This window comes from Terrapene carolina, unplaced genomic scaffold, assembly GCF_002925995.2.
Source record: "Terrapene carolina triunguis isolate 2854851 unplaced genomic scaffold, T_m_triunguis-2.0 Scaffold58, whole genome shotgun sequence".
Taxonomy (NCBI): Eukaryota; Metazoa; Chordata; order Testudines; family Emydidae; genus Terrapene; species Terrapene triunguis.
In genome coordinates, this window is record NW_020664409.1 from 102,091,145 (window position 1) to 102,110,728 (window position 19,584).

Sequence of the window (19,584 nt, forward strand, 5' to 3'; positions counted from 1 at the left end):
TGAGTGAAATGAGTTAGTGGATTGAGACTCTACTTCCTCGTGCCACAGATCATTCTCATATGTGGACAATCCCAGCATCAAGGCCACGGATAGTATGACTAGGTAGACTGGACTATCCATTCACCTCTAGAGAGAGTCCCTTCCCACTATGATTTAGGCATAGTGACAGACAATATGGTGGCCGTGTGGATAGCTAGAAACACTTTTTAGGAGCATTATATGACTTCATTAAATAGAAAAAATGTGCATTTTAAAGAGAAAAGTTGTTCACCCTAAAATCTGTCCGGTCTCCATGTAGCTGAACTCCTCGATGTTTTGCACATTGGTCACAGTACCCAGTTTAGCCCATTAACTGTAACTAATGAGTGAGGTTGACAGCTTAGCCCTTGTTTATGGTCTGTGTTTTCTTTATGTCCAAAGTTTAAATAAATTTAATTTGATGGGGATGGAGGAAACCCTTGAGGCTCTTAGCTGGAACAGCTCAGGAAGAAGCTATTTTAAATGGAAATGAAAGAATGCAAGACAAGCATTACCTAGGAGCAAAATATAGAATAACTCAAGAGTCCCAAGTACTGTACTTACCAAATATGGAGAGACAGTTTAAAGGAAACTAAATAATTAACAGTTGTTTAATCAGTAGAATTTTATGAGCACCACAGACTGCACTGGGGGACACGATTCATGTTCTCGTAATGAGTGTGTTATGTTCAAAACAGGAGATGAACCAAGAATGAACCGGGCTTACCAGACAGGCTACAGATGCTGTACCAACAAAATTACCTTCTTCTCCAGGATCACCTGTGAAGAAAAACAAGTTAATCATATGAAAATCAGCAGCTTGGCAGCTTATTTCCCACATGCATTTAAAGCTACGAGGAAGACTTGCTTTTTTTTAACAGAGTTGAATAAAAAGGCAAATAGGAAGAGCACAGAGAAAGGAAACTTTTGGATGAAAAAATTAAGCCACTGTCATGGGAATGTAATTTAAGATTTGGTACCATGATTGTGATAGAGGTTTTTTTTCCTGAGGAAGATAGATTAGAAAGAGGAGATGGGATGGGAAGGGAAGAGGAAAAAAAACAAGTGATGGCTGGCATAGCATGACATATCAGACTACTGGTCCATCTAGTTTGCTCATCTGCATCCAAGTGATGGCCAATACCCGATTCTTCAGAGGAAGGTGATAACCTCTTATAATGCCTCTAGGGCCTCATCCACAGCCCACTGAAGTCAACTGGAGTCTTTCAATTCACTTCAATGGACTTTGGATCAGTTTTACAATGTTCAGCATGGGGAAGGGAAATTCTTGACCATCACAGTAGTTCATGGTCGTACACCCTACAGCATGACAACTGATTACATTTTTATCAGTATCAAATTGATTTCCCTTGTCACAACCCCCTACATCCTGTACAGTGCATATTGTGTGGTGAACAATATAATGAAGGGTAATATTTTTGACTCAGATGTTTCACTAACTTCTTAAAAAAACTGTGTTACCAAAGTTCTCTTTTTAAGCAACATGAATTTGCCTATTTCTTTGAATAATCAGTCAAGATAGGATATAGAGACACGCAGCATTGGAATAATTATGAGGTAACAGGCATTAAACAAAACAAAACAAACACATACTCTTCCTTTGGTCCAATGGGGTCATCCCTGAGATTTATAAAAGTTCTCATGCCATTGGCCATAATAATAAAAGCAGAAACCTAAGCATTTCAATCAAGAGTCCTCCTGTTGCACATAAGATGTACAATATTTCTGTAAGTGAAAGATTCATTGCTTCCTGTTTCTTTTAGTTGTGATGTCTCTGACAAAAGTAGATAGAATAACAATTCAGGGAGTCTCTAGAAAAACTATTTATTATTAATAGGATATATTTGTATTAAGGTAGTGCCTAGGGAGCCTCAGTCAAGGACCAGAATCCCATTGTGTTAGGTACTATACAACACAGAACAAAAGATGGTCCCTGCCCCAAGGAGTTTACAATCTAATAATAAGACAAGAGACAACAGATGGACACAGACGATGAAGGAATACCAGGAGACAACACTGGTCAGCATGATAGGCAAGGGTTCTCAGCACTTCAGCTGTCTGCCGAAGGGGAGTATTGACAAGAGTTTTGAAGGAGGAAAATGGAGCTTTGTGGAGCTCCTCCCAAGACTGAGGGAAGGATTGGAGAAAACACAAATGTGCTTATTTGATGGGGGTTGCCATTATTGGCCGACTAGAGACAGGAGTTGGTATCTTGATAGTAAAAAAAGAGATAAGTGGGATGGGGATAAGCCATGAAGAGCTTTGATAGTGAAGACAAGTCTCTTATGTTTGATGTGATAGAGAAGGGAAGCCAGGGGAAGGTTACACTCCTGCTAACCCTAGAAAGCTACCTACTTGCCAGATGTATAATATCTGGAACCTGGTTCCAAGGCTGAAGCTGGCTGCATAAGGACATGAGTTTAGATCAGGGAGAGTTTCTGGCAGCAAGGAAAAGGCCGAGGCTCTTACTAAGTGCCAAATTAATTTTTCCCTAGTTATTGCATTCCAAGGCTGAGGGAATCAGACACATAGGGGTGTGTGGAAGGGGCTCACTCTGTTGAAGGGAGGAGCAATCAGATGTCACTGAAGAGGAACACTGTAGGGGCCAAATCAACAGTCTTTCCATTCACTTCAGTTGGACTTTACATCAGATCATAAGTGGGGAATGAAAGGCCTAAGGAACTTAAAACAGATCCTCAGCAGAGCTGGGCAAATTTTTTAGCTAAAGTTTCTTCCAGCAAAATAAATAAATAAATAAATAAATAAATAGATGGAGATTCAATGACACCAAAACATTTAATAAATTCTTGTCAGTTTTGCCAAATTGTTCATATTAAAACTTTTTGTTTAGGAATTTCCTTTAATTTAAAAGCTTTAAAAAAGTATTAAAAACGCTTGAATTTAATTTTTTTTTTTTACCACAACTTTGTTCCTCAGTGCAGTTTAGGGATACCTGTAACAAGCAGGGGACATTAGAAGGAGAGGAAATAAGGAAGAAGGAAGGAAACACTAAAGTTTCACAGAATCACTATCCTGATGTTACCAAGTTAAAACAATTCGTAAAGGGCTCACCATAATCAGAAAACCTCTGACTGAAATATAGATGACACCTCCTTCAATAAGCACTGGTGTCTGTCTTTGAACAAATGGTCTATGGGTTTAGTCCTGTTTAAACATAGTTCAAATTAGTTAAAAATACAAAAATGTGATAACTAACAGGTGTGGGAGATTCAATATACAACAGTGCTTAAAAAAAGCTTAGACCACAGAAGAACAAGCAAAAGAATTATACGAAAATCCAACTCTATAGCCGCACTTTTCAGATCCTCAGTTTCATTGGATAAGCCTGGGTGATCTTACTATTACCCACGAGTCCTTTCCAATGATGGCTCACACTCTTTGGAAATCTATTTCACTGTGCCACATGGATGGATGGGTTAATAGACCAGTCACATTTAGTAGTGATGCCAGAAAGGTCACATCTACCCACACTGGGATGAAGTAAGTTGTTCTCTTTTTATCTTGAGGGGAATTGACATGCACAGCATCTATCCATGTATTTATATAACTCCCTTCACAATACACAAGAATGGCCATCCTGGGGCAAACCAAAGGTCCATCTCTCCCAGTATCCTGTCTTCTGACAGTGGCCAATGCCAGGTGCTCCAGAAGGAATGAACCTAACCAGTAATGATCAAGTGATCCATCCCCTGTTGCCCATTCCCAGCTTCTGGCAAACAGAGGCTAGGGACACCATCCATGCCCATCCTGACTAATGGCCATTGAATTTATCGAATTCTGCAATTTCACATTTGAGTTCCTTCAGAACTCTTGGGTGAATACCATCTGGTCCTGACTTATTATTGTTTAGTTTATCAATTTGTTCCAAAACCTCCTCTAATGATACATCAATCTGGGACAGTTCCTCAGATTTGTCACCTAAAAAGAATGGCTCAGGTTTGAGAATCTCCCTCATCCTCACCTGTGAAGACCAATACAAAGAATTCATTTAGTTTCTCTGAAATGGCCTTATCGTCCTTGAGTGCTCCTTTAGTATCTCGGGCGTCCAGCAGCCCCACTGGTTGTTTAGCAGGCATCCTGCTTCTGATGTACTTAAATAAATGTTGCTATTCCTTTTTAAGTCTTTTGCTAGCTGTTCTTTAAATTCTTGTTTGGCCTTCCTAAATATACTTTTACACTTAATTTGCCAGAGTTTATGCTCCCTTCTATTTTCCTCACTAGGATTTAACTTCCACTTTTTAAAGGATACCTTTTTGTCTCTCTCTGCTTCTATTACTTTGTTATTTAGCCACGGTGGCACTTTTTTGGTTCTCTTACTATGTTTTTTAATTTGGGGTATACATTTAAATTGAGCCTCTATTATGGTGTCCTTAAAAAGTTTCCATGCAGCTTGCAGGGATTTCACTCTTGGCACTGTACCTTTTAGTTTCTGTTTAACTAATTTCCTCATTTTTGTATAGTCCCTCTTTTTGAAATTAAATGCTACCGTGTTGGGCTGCTGTGGCATTTTCCCCGCCACAGTGTTGTTACATTTAATTATATTATGGTCACTATTACCAAGCGGTCCAGCTTTATTCACCTCTTGAACCAGATCCGGTGCTCCACTTAGGACTAAATCAAGAATTGCCTCTCCTCTTGTGGGTTCCAGGACTAGCTGCTCCAAGAAACAGTCATTTAATGTGTCAAGAAACTTTATCTCTGCATCCCGTGGTATGGTGGTATGTACCTAGTCATTGAAATCCCCCACGATTATTGAGGTTTTTATTTTTATTTTTATTGCTTCTAATCTCCACGAGCATTTCACAGTCACTATCACCATCCTGGTCAGGTGGTCGGTAATATATCCCTACTGCTATATTCTTATTATTAGAGCATGGAATTACTATCCATAGAAGTTCTATGGTACAGTTTGGTTTATTTAAGATTTTTACTTCATTTGATTCTACGCTTTCTTTCACATATAGTGCTACTCCCCCACCAGCACAACCTGTTCTGTCCTTCCGATATCTTTTGTACCCTGGTATTATTGTGTCCCATTGATTATCCTCATTCCACCAAGTTTCTGTGATGCCTATTATATCAAGCTTCTCATTTAATACAAGCCACTCTAGTTCACCCATCTTATTAGACTTCTTGTATTTGTATATAAGCACTTTAAAAACTTTTCACTTTTTAGCTGTCTGCCATTACATGATGTAATTGAATAGGATTCTTTCATTTGACTGTTTCTCGTCAGATCCTACCTGTATTTTATCATCTTCCATCCTCTCCTCCTTACCAGGGCATAGAGAATCTCCATTAATAGATCCTCCCATTAGGGATGTCTTTGTCCAAACCACACCCTCCTGCTGTTAGCTTTTCCCCAACCCTTAGTTTAAAAACTGCTCTACGACCATTTTGGTTTAGGTGTAGCCCATCCTTGTTGTATAGGTGTCCCCTTTCCCAAAAGTTTCCCCAGTTACTAATACATCTTAACCCCTCCTTCCTACACCATTGTCTCATCCATGCATTGAGACCCTGCAGTTCTGCCTGTCTAACTGGCCCTGTGTGTGGAACTGGAAGCATTTCAGAGAATGCTGCCATGGAGGTCCTGGACTTCAATCTCTTACCTAGCAGCCAAAATTTGGCCACCAGGACCTCTCTTCTATCCTTCCCCATGTCATTGGTACCTACTTGTACTACGACCACCGGCTGCTTCCCAGCACTACACAAAAGTTTATCTAGATGTCTCGAAGGAAGGCATCCAGCACGTCCCTCGGCCCGCGCCACTTCCTGCAGTCCCCATTGGCCTGGGGTGGTGAACCGTGGCCAGTGAGAGCCCAGCACGCCAGAGGCTTTCCCTGAACAAGCGGCGCCCCTAGTTTGAGAACCACTGGACTAGATGACCCTTGTGGTTCCTTCTAATCCTATGGTTGTATGATTCTATCAGGCATTACTCTATGCATCATTTCTAGAAAGAAGGGGACATTGAATGATTCTCCATTGGTGTTTGTGGCAACATAAAACCCTTCAAGAGATGAATGGGGAATCTCTTTCTGGGCAGAAGGGAGAGTAGGTTCTATTTTCAATACCTTGACAACCAAAATATATGCACATGGCAACACTCTGACTGAAACAAGAAGGTGAATGAAGAGAAAATGAGAGCGAAAAAGCAACTTTATAACAGTAATAATAATAATCTTGAAAGAGAAGATTGATTTCACACCTCAGATTCCCTATCTGCTGTTCTATGTGGAGTGGGCACCTGACCAGCACAAAAGGGAGGGAAGTAGGTGCCTTGATCATAACACTAAAAGAGAAGAATTGTGGGGACAGGGTGAGAGAAAATATTATATTCCTTTCATTCCTGCAGCATTCCTAGCTTCCTTCTGTGCTATTCACTTTTGGTCTCTGACATGCATTTTAAAGATATGTGCTCTATATTTGAATAATAGAAATTGCCACAACATCAGACAATTGGCTGACTTAGCTGAGTACCCTGACAATGGTTAGTAGAAGATGCTTCCAAAACAGAGCCAAGAATCCTTGTAATGGACAATTATGGAATAACTGGCCAATAAAGGAAGTTTCTCTCTTACCTCAGGTGGTTTGTGGTCTGAAGGATGTGGTTTATATTCCTTTTTTTAGCCTTTCCAATGTAACTGTGGTCATTCTTATCTAACTTATTTTTTGGATCCTACCAGACCCTTTGACTCAATGACATCTTGTGGCAGTGAGTTCCACAGATTACATATGCATTGTGTAAAATGCATTTCCATTTGTCAGTTGCAAATTCAGTTTCACAGTGTGTCACTTCGTTCTTGTATAAAGTTAGAATATAAATAGAAATACCAAATGTACCATGTCTGTACCATTTGTAAGATGTCTGCTTTCATTTGTCTCTCTTTGCAAACAATCCCAATTATTCCAGCTTTTCCTGATATGATTTTCTGTGCCTCTGAATATTTTCATTGCCGGTCTCTGAACTGCTTCAACTTCTGCTATCCTTTTAGATTTGGAGGAATCAGAAGTGAGCCAAATATTCAGTTATGGTGTCACGTTGCTTTATAGAATGGTATGATATTTTTTTCAATATTATATTCCATCCCACGGAGACGGGGGAACCAGAAGCTCCTGGTTCTGCTTTCTCTAGACCATTCATTTTATCATATCCTCTTTTATTTGTCCCCTTTCTAAGGTAAACAATCCCAAGCTTTACAGTGTCTCTGCATAGATCTTTTTCTGACCCTGGATCATTATTGTTCTTCTCTGAACCCCTCTAGTTCTGCAATATGTCCTTGTTCCAGCAGGTTGCTATGACCCAACCCGAATCCCAGCAGGCAGGGTCTTGGTACTCATCCCCTACAAGCGTACAGTGTAACAAAGCAGGAGTGGCAATTTACAGCCAGATTAGGCACTACAACTCCCTGTTAGTCAGAGAAGCCTCCAAGGAGACAGAACACAGTGCCCACTTGTTAAATATTTTTATGACAATAGCATTGATATATCAGTACAGAATGAAATGATTCATAGATTTTAAGGCCGGAGGGGATCATTATGATCATCTAGCCTGACCTCCTACATACACAGGAAACAGAATTTCACCCACATCAGGTCCATGACTTCTATCTGGTCTATAGTCTTTCTTTTAAATAGACATCCAGCTATATGAAAAAAGCTCTCTGGAGCTTTGATTAGGGATAATTGGATTCTATATAGAAACATGGAGGGTATGGAAAACGTTATGAAAAATACTATCCATATTTTTATTTGATTTGTATAAGTGGCTAGCCTTTCTGATAAGTTGTCCACTAAATTGTCTAGCCAGTTTTAAAGCCCCTATGCAGCTTTCAAAGATGTCTGCCTCCCAGTGACAACTTCCTTATGTACTTCTGTATCCAGCTCTCCTCTTTCAACTAGATTCTATCTGGGGGATGGGGTGGGACAGACAATCCAAAAACTACAACCTTCTGCACTGAAGTCTGGGGTTGTTTTTTTTGGGGGGGGGGGTGTAAAGTATGTCTTTACTCCTACAAGACTAGGTTCTAGCTTTAAAACCCATAGAAGATTACATACCATAAAAAAAATCCCTCAAGCTCAGAGAAAAAAACCCATATCTCTGGCAAATGAATCTCTTTCCAGATAAAGTCCCTAGAAGGGAGAACATATCTCACCCTGCAGAATTCTCACAAAAAAGAATATTTTTTAGAATCCAATCCCTACAAGGCAGACTGCTTCTAGGGAACACACTTAACTAAAATCAATTGAAATTAGGGACCTAAATACCTTTGAGGATCTGAGACTGTCCAGCCTAAACCCCTGATGATTGTCTCTATCTAATGCCCAAAGTGAGGCTTTTATAACCTCAGGCAGCATGTAAGGCGCTCACAGCTGAACCAAGTCCTCTTGTTACTCTACCCCAATTAGGCCAAACAAGATTCCTTATAAAACTAGGCCCAGTTGGTCTGGCAAGTAGGTGTTTAGTGTCTGGTGGTTATTCTAGATTGTGTCTAAGATAGAATTTATGTATTTCTAGAGAATATTTATGCCTTTTATCACTAGTTTTTTATATCATGTTTAGTGACTTGGGGGTTTTAGTGTCAGATCCACAAAGGGATTTAGGGTTTGCAGTGCTTTGTATTATCATGCCTGACTTTTAAGTGCTCTGTTACTCAATGGATCCTCAGTTCTAAATTAGCCATTCAGGAGCTCTGTGCATTCTATGAGAAGAACTAGGTGCCTAAGAAATAGATAGCCCCTCAGCTTAGGAGCTTCTGTATATCTGCCTAAACTAACCAGCAGTGAAATGCAGATGAAAGGAGCAGTAGGGTTTAGGGCCCAGATCCATGCAGGGATATAGGTGTCTCACCTCTCTGTAGGGAGGTACCTCTCTCTTCTTGGGATTCACAGCTCTGAACCCTCTCCTGGAGTGGAGTTAGCCTTTCTTCTGAGAGAGTTAGGCAGCAGCTGAGCAGTGGTGGTTAAATATTGGACATAGGTGCCTTCATCCCTTTCAGAACATAGTCTAAGATCACTCTTACGAGGGGCTGTTTTAATGGTTCATAGACTGTAAAGTCAGAAGGGAGTATCACAATCATCTAGTCTGACTTTGATTCTATCCTACCCCTTTCTTTCTCCTACTCCACTGACTGTGCTTTTCTCTGTTGTCCCATGTGCATGAAATAACATCCTACTCTTGATATTGTAGGGTCTCACTCATATCCTTCCTTATGAGTTCCAGGAATTAGCCTACATCAGACACCTTCTCCACCTCCAGGTTAAGTTAGGGAAGATGAATTATGGTGGATCAGAATAACTATATGAAAAGGTTGCACCCTGGAGGAAAATATTTTATTGTTCTAATGAACCCTATTTTGGACATGGCTGGAGTAAGCTATACCTTGTATCGTATCTTGATGTAGGTGGAGAAGTAAAAAGCCATTGTATCTGTATTTGGTCCTTCAAGGGCATTCTTTGCATTTAATTTCCTCTTGCAATGAAGCACAAAAGGATTTAAATTGTACACAACTTTTTTTGCTGGTCTGACAATGTATACACGAAGGAAGGATGCAAGTTATAATGGTTCAAGTAGGAGTCAAGCAGTCTGTGTTCTGTTTCCAGGTCTACCAGTGAGCCATGGGCAAGTTACTTATATCCTTTGAGCCTTGGTTTTCCCGATCTGTAAAATGACTATTTGTACAGCGTCAGGAGTGTGCTAATAGCTTTACAAACGTATGAAACGACAACTCCTACCTTGAAGAGAGCTCCATTAAGATGTAAATAGAATTAACACCAAAAAAAAAATTAATTCCTAGCTCATGGAGTGGAGTGAAATTTAAACCGTTTGTGTTTGTGTTGAGATCTCCAGCTGGAAGTGGAAGTGTAAATCTCTAGCACTGTAGTGACAATCGAATACACACTGGACAGGGCAATAATAATCAGATCACTGGGTTAAACACTTGAAGCTCAGGACAGCTTGTACTTGTTCTTCGCAGCATGCCTTTCCCACGAGCAGCTCACTGCACCCGCTCTAATCCTGATGATAAGTGTTACTGACTTCAGATGAACACCAGCATATTATAAGGTCTCCATCTCTTGCCCCCATGCTGCAGGGACTGGGTTTTCCCGAGTGTGCTTGCCGAGGAGTTACGTATATGTCTCTCCATTTCTGCAATGGTGCCCACTGATATTTGAGAACAGGCAGTAATTAACGCAGGTCACTTCACTCCAAGCCAGTTTGTAGCTCTAGGGTGCTGCGGAGGGATGCTCTTCCTGCTGCATGCGGCCTTGCCCTGGTGAGCACTAATGAATGCATTCAGATTTCTTCCCCGTCTCTCTGAAGATTTCAGCTGCTAGTATTTCTGAGTCAGACCCGGCTGGTAACACTTTACTCCCAGTAGCCATTTAGTGGATGCAGTAAGGGATATAATCTCCTGGGAAGATTCCCTACAGGCACCTGACTAGACTTTGGAGCCATCAAAAATTCCTCCCTGCGAACAATCTATTGTTATTGTTTGCAGTGTTGTAGCCGTGTTGGTCCCAGGATGTTAGAGAGACAAGGGGGGTGAGGGAATATCTTTTATGGGGCCAGCTTCTGTTGGTGAGAGACACAAGCCTTTGAGCTACACTACTCGAAGAAGAACTTTGTGTAATTCAAAAGCTTGTTTCTCTAACAGAAGTGTGTCCAGTAAAAGATATTACCTCACCCACCTTGTCTCGCTATTAATAATTATTACAGCATCATCCAGAGAATCCAATCAAGCACTAGACTAAACGGTGCCAGGCACCACTCAGACACTGCCCCAAAGAGGTTACACAACCTAAACTAGGACAAAACACAACAACAAGTGGATGTAATACACTAAAGGAAGAGAGGAGGAATACAAGTTTTAACAGGCATAAGGCACAACACTTCTTAAGCCCAGCGACTGCTGATAAAGCCTCTAGAGGGGTGCACACAGTTTCTTCTTTAAAGCACAACAAAGAATTTCAGCCACTCAGTTACCCTATGCCTCAGTTTCCCCCGAAGAGGCTCCAACAATCTGTCCAGCACCATGAAAGTGACGTCGTAATAATATTAGCACTTAAGTGTACCTCCTAGTTATATGGCTTGCCCAAGGATATCAAAATACCTTACAAAATTTTAAATAACAACAAAGCCACACAACTTTGCTGTGAGAGATGTGCATATTATGATTATTATATCCATTGGTAAATGGAGTATGAGAGAGATTATTTTTTGGCCTTCGGGTAAGTCAGTATCAAGATGCCCTGTGCTTAGAACTAGCCTGGGGTGTGGGAGACCCAGGTTTAAGTCCACACTTCCTGGGGTAAGTCATTTAATCTCTCTGTGCCTCAGTTCCCCTTCTGCAAAATGGGAGTATAGCACTGCCCTTACTCACGGGGGTTTGGAGCGCATAAAAACCTTGTAGATTGTGAGGTACTCCGACGCTACGGTAATAGGGGGTCAGAGCTAACGGCAGTGCCTGGAATAGAACCCAGGAGTCTGATGCCCCAGTCATCTGTGCTGGTCAACTCAATTTCCCTTCACTCATTTAATAATTATGGCGTCCTCGCTTACTGTGTGCAGTCCATCTGTTTTTCTCATTAACGCTCGAGGCCCAGATTGTGGAAGTGACTGAACTGCACTCACTGTTGCTCAAGAAGGGATGGTGCAAATGTGGCTTTAAACCATATTTATACCTCCCCCCCTGCAAATTTAGGGCAGCTCTGTGCCAGGCTGGTGCCCAATGCAAAGTACTGTAATGTCAGCTGCACTCCAGGGATCACTGGGATATATCAGTGCTCAGGACGTGCATCCTTCTCCCCAACTTCGTTTCCTGCCCTGAGAGCCAAGAGGCAGAGGGACCTTTAGGGCAGCTCCCACACTACCCCAGGATTCCCCTAGGCAGGGGGCATCTTCTACTGGCTGGTTTAACTGGTTTTATAGACGCTGTGGACCATCAAAATGGCACAAAGTAGTCGTAATAGATTCCACAATTGGGCTCCTGGAGTGTAGGCAAAAACTGTGCAGTTGGATTCACAGAGGGTTTTTTTTTTTTTTTTTAATTTTTGTTTGCCTTTTGAAAAGGGCCTGCAGGAGAGCTCACCCCTTGGTAACCCGAGCACAAATTGCACATCATGTAGTGCTATAATCACCCCCCAATAAAATAAAAATGCCACCCTTTTCTATTTTCTTCCCCTTCCCTGTTTTTCCTCTTGAGTGAATAGCGTCATCTCTGCCGGAGCAGAGCGATGGAAAGAATGACAGACGTCGGAGCATCGTCTGCATTTAGCGGAGGCCAATTTTCACTGGGGCAACGTACGGCATGAATGCTCGTGATGTGTGCAATTGTCATTGGAGTTGATTTGTAAATGTACAAATTGCTGCCATTTTGCTGCATGGCTGTCAGGGAAAGGACTGATCTGAGCCCTGGCTGTTTCTGTCGTTGTCGCTGAAGGTGAAATTGCTCCTTTTTCTTTGCCTCGTGAGCTGTCAGGAGGCAGGTACAGTTGCTAAACCTCATCAGACAGGGAGAGTAATGGCAACTGCTCCACACATCCAACAGTCTTTAGACATACACACACACACATGCAATCGTTCCATCAAACACTGTCACTCAGTCAAATGGCCATTTCTCTTGGGCGCATTTTTATAAAACAAGGGGCCGGTTAAACAGTCTTTGCTGTGGCTCAGATCTTCCTTTCTCCCTCCTGAGTGACACCCAGTGTCGCTTCATCACCTTCCTTAGTTGTGGGGAGTTGTTGGCTTTTTCACCCAGCTCTGAGGTTGTGATTCCGTGATGTTGCGTTCACTCCCATGGAGGCAGGACATATGGCAGGACACCAGCTACCATCACAGTCCCATTCAGAAGCAGCCTCAAATCTCCCAAGAAACAGCTCTTGAGACTTCAGCCCTGTCTATTCTGAACCTTACTCTTGTGGCTATGCTCCCTACACAACATTAAGGATATGATGTGTCTCATATACACATGCAAGGCTTAACTATATACACATACTGCTATTCTATTAGGTTCTGGTGACTTCTGCAATACAAGACAAGGAATCCCACTCAAGGGCTTCTCAACTATTTCAATAGGCTACTAACCAATTCCCATCCACAAACCTTACCCTCAAACCATGGCCTCAGACCTGAAACCCAAACCTAGCCCTTATCAAGATTTCAACATCAAATCCTGAGTCTGTCTCTAATTATAAAGCAATTAATGTGAGTCCAATAAGCTTGGTTCTAACTTACTAATCGAAGAAGCCCAAATCTTGACCTTCAGCTACAATTGCAATTACTAGTCAGTTTCTTCCCCCTCATCTTACAACTGTCAAGCGTCTGCAATTCTCTGCACTGATATTTGCCAGTAATCAGATTTGATTTCTCTTCTTTCATGGTTATATGAAATTATTGGGTCAGAGTCCTTCTTAAATAAGAGTATTCATTACATAAATAGTTTCACAATACAGATACACTCACATTTCTACACAGCTCCAGTTCCAGCTTTGCCTGACTTGTTTACCAGGAACTATGCCCTGTTTTGAAATTCAATACAGCGCATAGAGACATTTAGTGGTTGAATTATATATTGCTAGTCAATATGTCATTGCTCCTCTCTAACTCATATCTGCTCCCTTCAAAAACGGATACATCTCTAGCAGCTATTAAACAAATAAATATTATGTATCCCTGTAGTCTGGTGGGCCTGTCCACCAGCTTGGGGATAAAACAGTCAGCCACACCCAACTCTGTGTTGCAGAAGAATAAAAGAGCTTGCAGGCTAAAACAAACACAAGAAACGTGGAAAAGTAACAGAACTGATCGTCCTGGCCTGGACTGATACTACAGAGTCCTCTGCCCTTCCAGTAGCTCAAGGCTCATGGAGAACCACAGGGCCAGCCAGTAAGAGGGGCGACAGCAGCGGTGGCTGCTGGTACTCACTGAAGTGTTTGTCTCTCTTAGTTCTCCCTGTCTTACAGAGCTGGGTCCTTAGTTCTATCTTCCAGCTGGGAACCAGAGCCAAACAATAGCTGCTGTTTCTCCTGATCAGCTGATTCCTGATGACTGTTTGCCAGACTTCTCCTTAGAAGAGGGCTGGCTGCTCCCTGTCTCTCCAGGCCCTTGACAGAGCAAAGCTACAATCCCCAAGCCTTCCATAGTCACTGCCTGACATTAAAATGCACTGGCTGCTCTGATCCAAATGGGACCACAGTGCAGAGGGACTTAAGTCCATCACTGTGTTAGATAGATGGGTTGAAAAGAGATGAAGAGTGTTCAGGAGGCACAGTTGCTCTCACCCCAGGGGCTGGGAAAGCGACCTTACCGCCGCTGTATCAACAACCATTTCAATGAGGCTTATTGTTACCATTCTCTGTGCTTATCTTTTGCTGAGAATCACATGCAAGAAGTCTGGACTGGATCATTTCTTTCTTGGAAGGGGGTACTGAGACTGCTCTGTCTTCCGTGTGCATCCATTCCAGGACTTCACTGGCAGGGCTGATTCTATAAGGCCTATTATCAGGGGGTAGCCATGTTAGTCTGTATCTACAAAAACAACAAGGAGTCTGGTGGCACCTTAAAGACTAACAGATTTATTTGGGCATAAGCTTTCGTGGGTAAAAACCTCACTTCTTCGGATGCATAGAGTGAAAGTATAAGGCCTATTGTAGCCTCCATACCTAACACACAGTAGCTTATGGGGGATTTTTTAATCCTGGGGTGGGAACTGTAGTTTTTGTGAAAGGATTAACTTGCCCGGTCACTAGCATTAATAAGTGTGGTAAAACTATGAATGGCATTAGTCTACCCCCCCTCACAAAGTGGGACTGGGAATCTGAAAGGGAACACTACACCATCTCTTATTGTGTATATTTGCAGATACCAAACGCTGCCCCCACTGCTTATTGTTAACATGCAGTGTAGTTATAGCCACATCGATCCCAGGATATCAGAGAGACAAGGTGAGTGAGGTAATATCATTATTGAACCAACTTCTGTTAGTGAGAGAGAGACAAGCTTTCAAGCCATAAAGAGCTCTTCTTCAGGTCTGGGCAAAAGTGTCATAGCTAAATATAAGGTCGAACAGATAGTTTAGTATAAATAGTTAGCACATATTCTAAGGGACCATTCAAGATGGAGTGGCCCGTCAACACCCCAGTAGTCACAGGAGAAAAAGGATCGTGGGAGTCACAGATTGTTGTAATAAGCCACAAATCTAGTGTCTTCATCAAGACCTTGATTTTTAGTGTCTAGCAAAGTTATGAATATAAGCATCCAGGCTCATCTTTTGAAATTGTTGCACAGGTTTTCTTTGAGGATGAGGACTGATAGGTCAGATAGAGAGTGATGGGTTTGTGAAAAGAGTTTAGTCACAGATGATGGGGTGTTTTTGTCTTCTATCATTTTCTTGTGGGAGTTCATTTGATAGTGTAGGGATTGTCTAGTTTCACCCACATAGTTGTTATTGGAGCATTTAGTGCACTGGATACCACACCACATGTTGTGATAGGCATGCGTAGGACTCATGGATCTTGAAAGGTGTGTTGTGGGGGCTGTTGATCATTATAGCAGTGGAGATACGGTTTTGCATTTGTTGTGCTGGCAGGGTCTGGTGCCGCTTTGAGTTGGTGTCTTCTGGTCTGTGGGGAGCTTGCTTCTGATGATGAGCTTGGCAGTTATTTGAAGGCCAGAAGAAGGGGTTCAGGACAGATTTCTTTCAGGATGGGGTCCCCATTGAGTATGGCTGGTAGTTGTTTGATGATATCCCGTAAGGGTTCCAGAGTGTGGTGGTAAGTGACAAGTAGGAGTGTACGGTTGGAGAGGGTTTTATTTCTGTATTAAAGCAAGTTCTCTCTGGGTATTTGGGTGGCCCACTGTTAGCACACACGATTAGTGCTTCATTGCCTTTGCTAATGAGGTGATAAATTTGGCATTTGATGGAAGGTGCTGGAAATGGCAGAGCATAGCACTTTCTAAGACAGGGATCAGCAACCTTTGGCCCGTTGACCGCCAGGGAAAGCCCCTGGCGGGCCGGGCCAGTTTGTTTACCTGCAGCGTCTGCAGGTTCGGCTGATCGCAGCTCCCACTGGCCGCGGTTCGCCGATCCAGGCCAATGGGGGCTGCGGGAAGCGGCATGGGCTGAGGAATGTGCTGGCCGCCCGTTCCGCAGCCCCCATTTGTCTGGGACGGCGAACTGCAGCCAGTGGGAGCTGCGATCGGCCGAACCTGCAGACGCTGCAGGTAAACAAACCGGCCCAGCCCACCAGGGGCTTTCCCTGGCGGGCCGCGGGCCAAAGGTTGCCGATCCCTGTTCTAATACATGGGAATGTGAGTCTTCAGCAACTGTTCAGTGTCAAGATGACACTGAAGCAGAGTAGCAAGTGAGGTTAATTATAAATGGTTATGTAAGTATAACATGTGACCTATTAGCTACATGGACTGGATGAAACCCGGATGCCAAATGCTGCATGTGCTATTAAGAAAGGATTATTTACTTCCCCAGAATCAACCCCCATAATGAAATAAAAGTAAAATTAATTATAATGGAAACCGATATTGTACAACTGGGAATGTGCATTGGGGTTGTGAGAACCTAGATAATAAAATATCTACACATCTCTGGCACTGTTCTGTGTAATTATTGCTATCTCCTTGCTGATCTTGTTATCCCAAACATCAACAATAACATCCACCACCTTATTTCATAGCTGAGATCGACAGATGATCAAGGGAAACCCATGGCAATGAAGAGCGCTAAAGAAAATTGAGCAAAACCCGTCTCAGCTGAACGTTGTGGGATGATGAATTGAAAGGCATTTTGTTTGAAGGGGATGCTGAGATGGCGGTTTGTGGGGGGGAAACATTCTTTGTACTGTTCCTCAGCATCAACAGATTTGGATCAAATGCTGCTGTTAGCTCCCCACTACCACACCATGAGATTACATGAGCAAAGTTGGGATGACATGAGAATTTTTAGGAGGGCAATACAGAGGCACCATTTCCTTTCATTTGTATATCTGTGTTCAGCAGGTATATGTCTCATTTGTCTCAGAAACCACCAGCAATACATCAGGAAGCAACCGTGTTCTTCTCATTAAGTAACCAGTGACAGGGAGCTTATAGGCGCTGAATCCACACTTTGTGATTTGTTTGTTTGCTGCATTTTTTACCCAACAAGGTTAGATGAATGTAAAGATCTTGTTTAAATGAAACCACTGTCCATGCTGGCGTTCTAATCAGCTATGTGAGCATCTCTTTTTTTCTGTGGATCACTTTTTGTGTCTGGCTTTCTGTTATTTGCTTAAATTGTTAAAAGAGAAGGTACAAAATGAATGTCCCCTCTCCCATCTACTGATCTAGATAATCGGGAAAGTGACAACCTATACATGGATGCAGGGTGATAGAGTGCATGACCCCGAAACCAAAGAGCATTATAAAATGATGGATACTTAGAATACTTTGATATTTGGAACAAAGAATACAAGCAAGGAAATAATTAACCTGCAACTTTTGCTATTGCTGGAGGTCATCAAGTGAAATATTGTGGTGGTATTTTTATAAAAGACTGAATAGCATTTATAATTATGCAATCTCTGATAAGAACTGTCAGATATCAGCGTTTGGAGGGGAAGGTTCTGGCTATAGTGGTCATGAAGGAAGTTAGCCTGCCTGTAGAATACAGTGCTTGTGTGCTCGCTGTGTCTCTGGCTTTCTTCTGTACAGTTAATGACCCCTGCAATAAGCAAAACCTGCACACTGACATATTTAAGCTTGGGTGTCTGCAGTTTGGCACCTACATAAGAACATAAGAACGGCCGTACCGGGTCAGACCAAAGGTCCATCTAGCCCAGTATCCTGTCTACCAACAGTGGCCAATGCCAGGTGCCCCAGAGGGAGTGGACCAACAGACAATGATCAAGTGATCTCTCTCCTGCCATCCATCTCCAGCCTCTGACAAACAGTGACTAGGGACACCATTCCTTACCCATCCTGGCTAATAGCCATTAATGGACTTAACCTCCATGAATTTATCCAGTTCTCTTTTAAACGCTGTTATAGTCCTAGCCTTCACAACCTCCTCAGGCAAGGAGTTCCACAAGTTGACTGTGCGCTGCGTGAAGAAGAACTTCCTTGTATTTGTTTTAAACCTGCTGCCTATTAATTTCATTTGGTGACCCCTAGTTCTTGTATTATGGGAATAAGTAAATAACTTTTCCTTATCCACGTTCTCCACATCACTCATGATTTTATATCCCTCTATCATATCCCCCCTTAGTCTCCTCTAAACCCATATTTGGATACCTGAGTACAAACCGCCTGAGAGCGACCTGTTCTCGGCACCTCTGAAAATCTAGCTGCCAAGTCTGTAAATTTGGGACTTTTTCTTGCCCCTCCCCCCATTTCCCCAGTTTAAAACTGTTATCCATAAATGGGAAAGGGGGGAAAAAACATTTTTTGTCTGCTGGAATTCCAGAATTTTCAATCTGTCCCAATCTGCTGTGATCTTCTGTCTCTGTTAGGGCAAATTCTGACATCTTCCTGTGCCCCTTCTGCCCATCAGGATGCTTTCAAGGACAAATAATGCAACCTTGCTATGGTCATAATGTAGAAGTCATAGGCTGGGAGTGTTCCCTGTGTGCTTGTTGCTCGCTAAGCACAAAGGATAAAAATTTAAGAGCCTGATCCAAAGCCTGTTGAAATCAATGGAAAAACTCCCATTGATTTCACTGGGCTTTGTTGGGGGCCTTTAAAAGAAAAACAGGAAGATGAATAAAAAACATAGTCAAAATATAGATTACGTGCCCAAAAACTACGTGGAAAAAATGCTATTAAGGGTACAACGTCAAGCACGTGAAAGTTAGGAAAAGCCAGAATTAAGATGCCTGCACAACTTGAATTTGTCCTCCGCCCTTGTGTATACGCATTATGAAACAGTCTAATTACTTGATCACATACTAGTTTTTTCCACCCCTGCCTTTTTCAGTGCACAGGAGGGCCTGCTCTGGGGATGAATCAGGGTTATGTTGTAAAGGCAGCTGTTGCTGTAGGGCCCTGTGATGCTCTGTACCTCGGGGGAACACCCAGGACCCCCATGTTGATCCCTGTAAAATGATTGCGTGGTATCCAATGCAAAGTTTGTTATGTCGGGTGTTTTCAGAAGGCTCATGATGTACTGAGCATTGTTGTTATAGGTTATAATTTCATGTATATAGTTATGAGGCTGAAAATGTATCCTTATGGCTTAAAGCAAGCCCAGACAAAAACTCTCCAAGAGCAGAGAGGCAGTTCACACCTCATCAGGGCAGGTATGGGACAAACCCAGCCCAGCCTCACAGAAACAAAAGACACTGGCCTAGGCAGCAACAAAAGAATCTGTTAGACTCTTGAGTGAGTCACCCCCCTTCCTTTGGTCAGTTTGGAACTGCGATGAGGTAATGCTCACCTGACTCTAAAAGGGGTGGGGCAAAGCCAAGAGGGAAGAAAGGACATGATAAAAGGGAGAGACGTTTGCCATGCTCTCTCTCTCTTCCACCTCCATC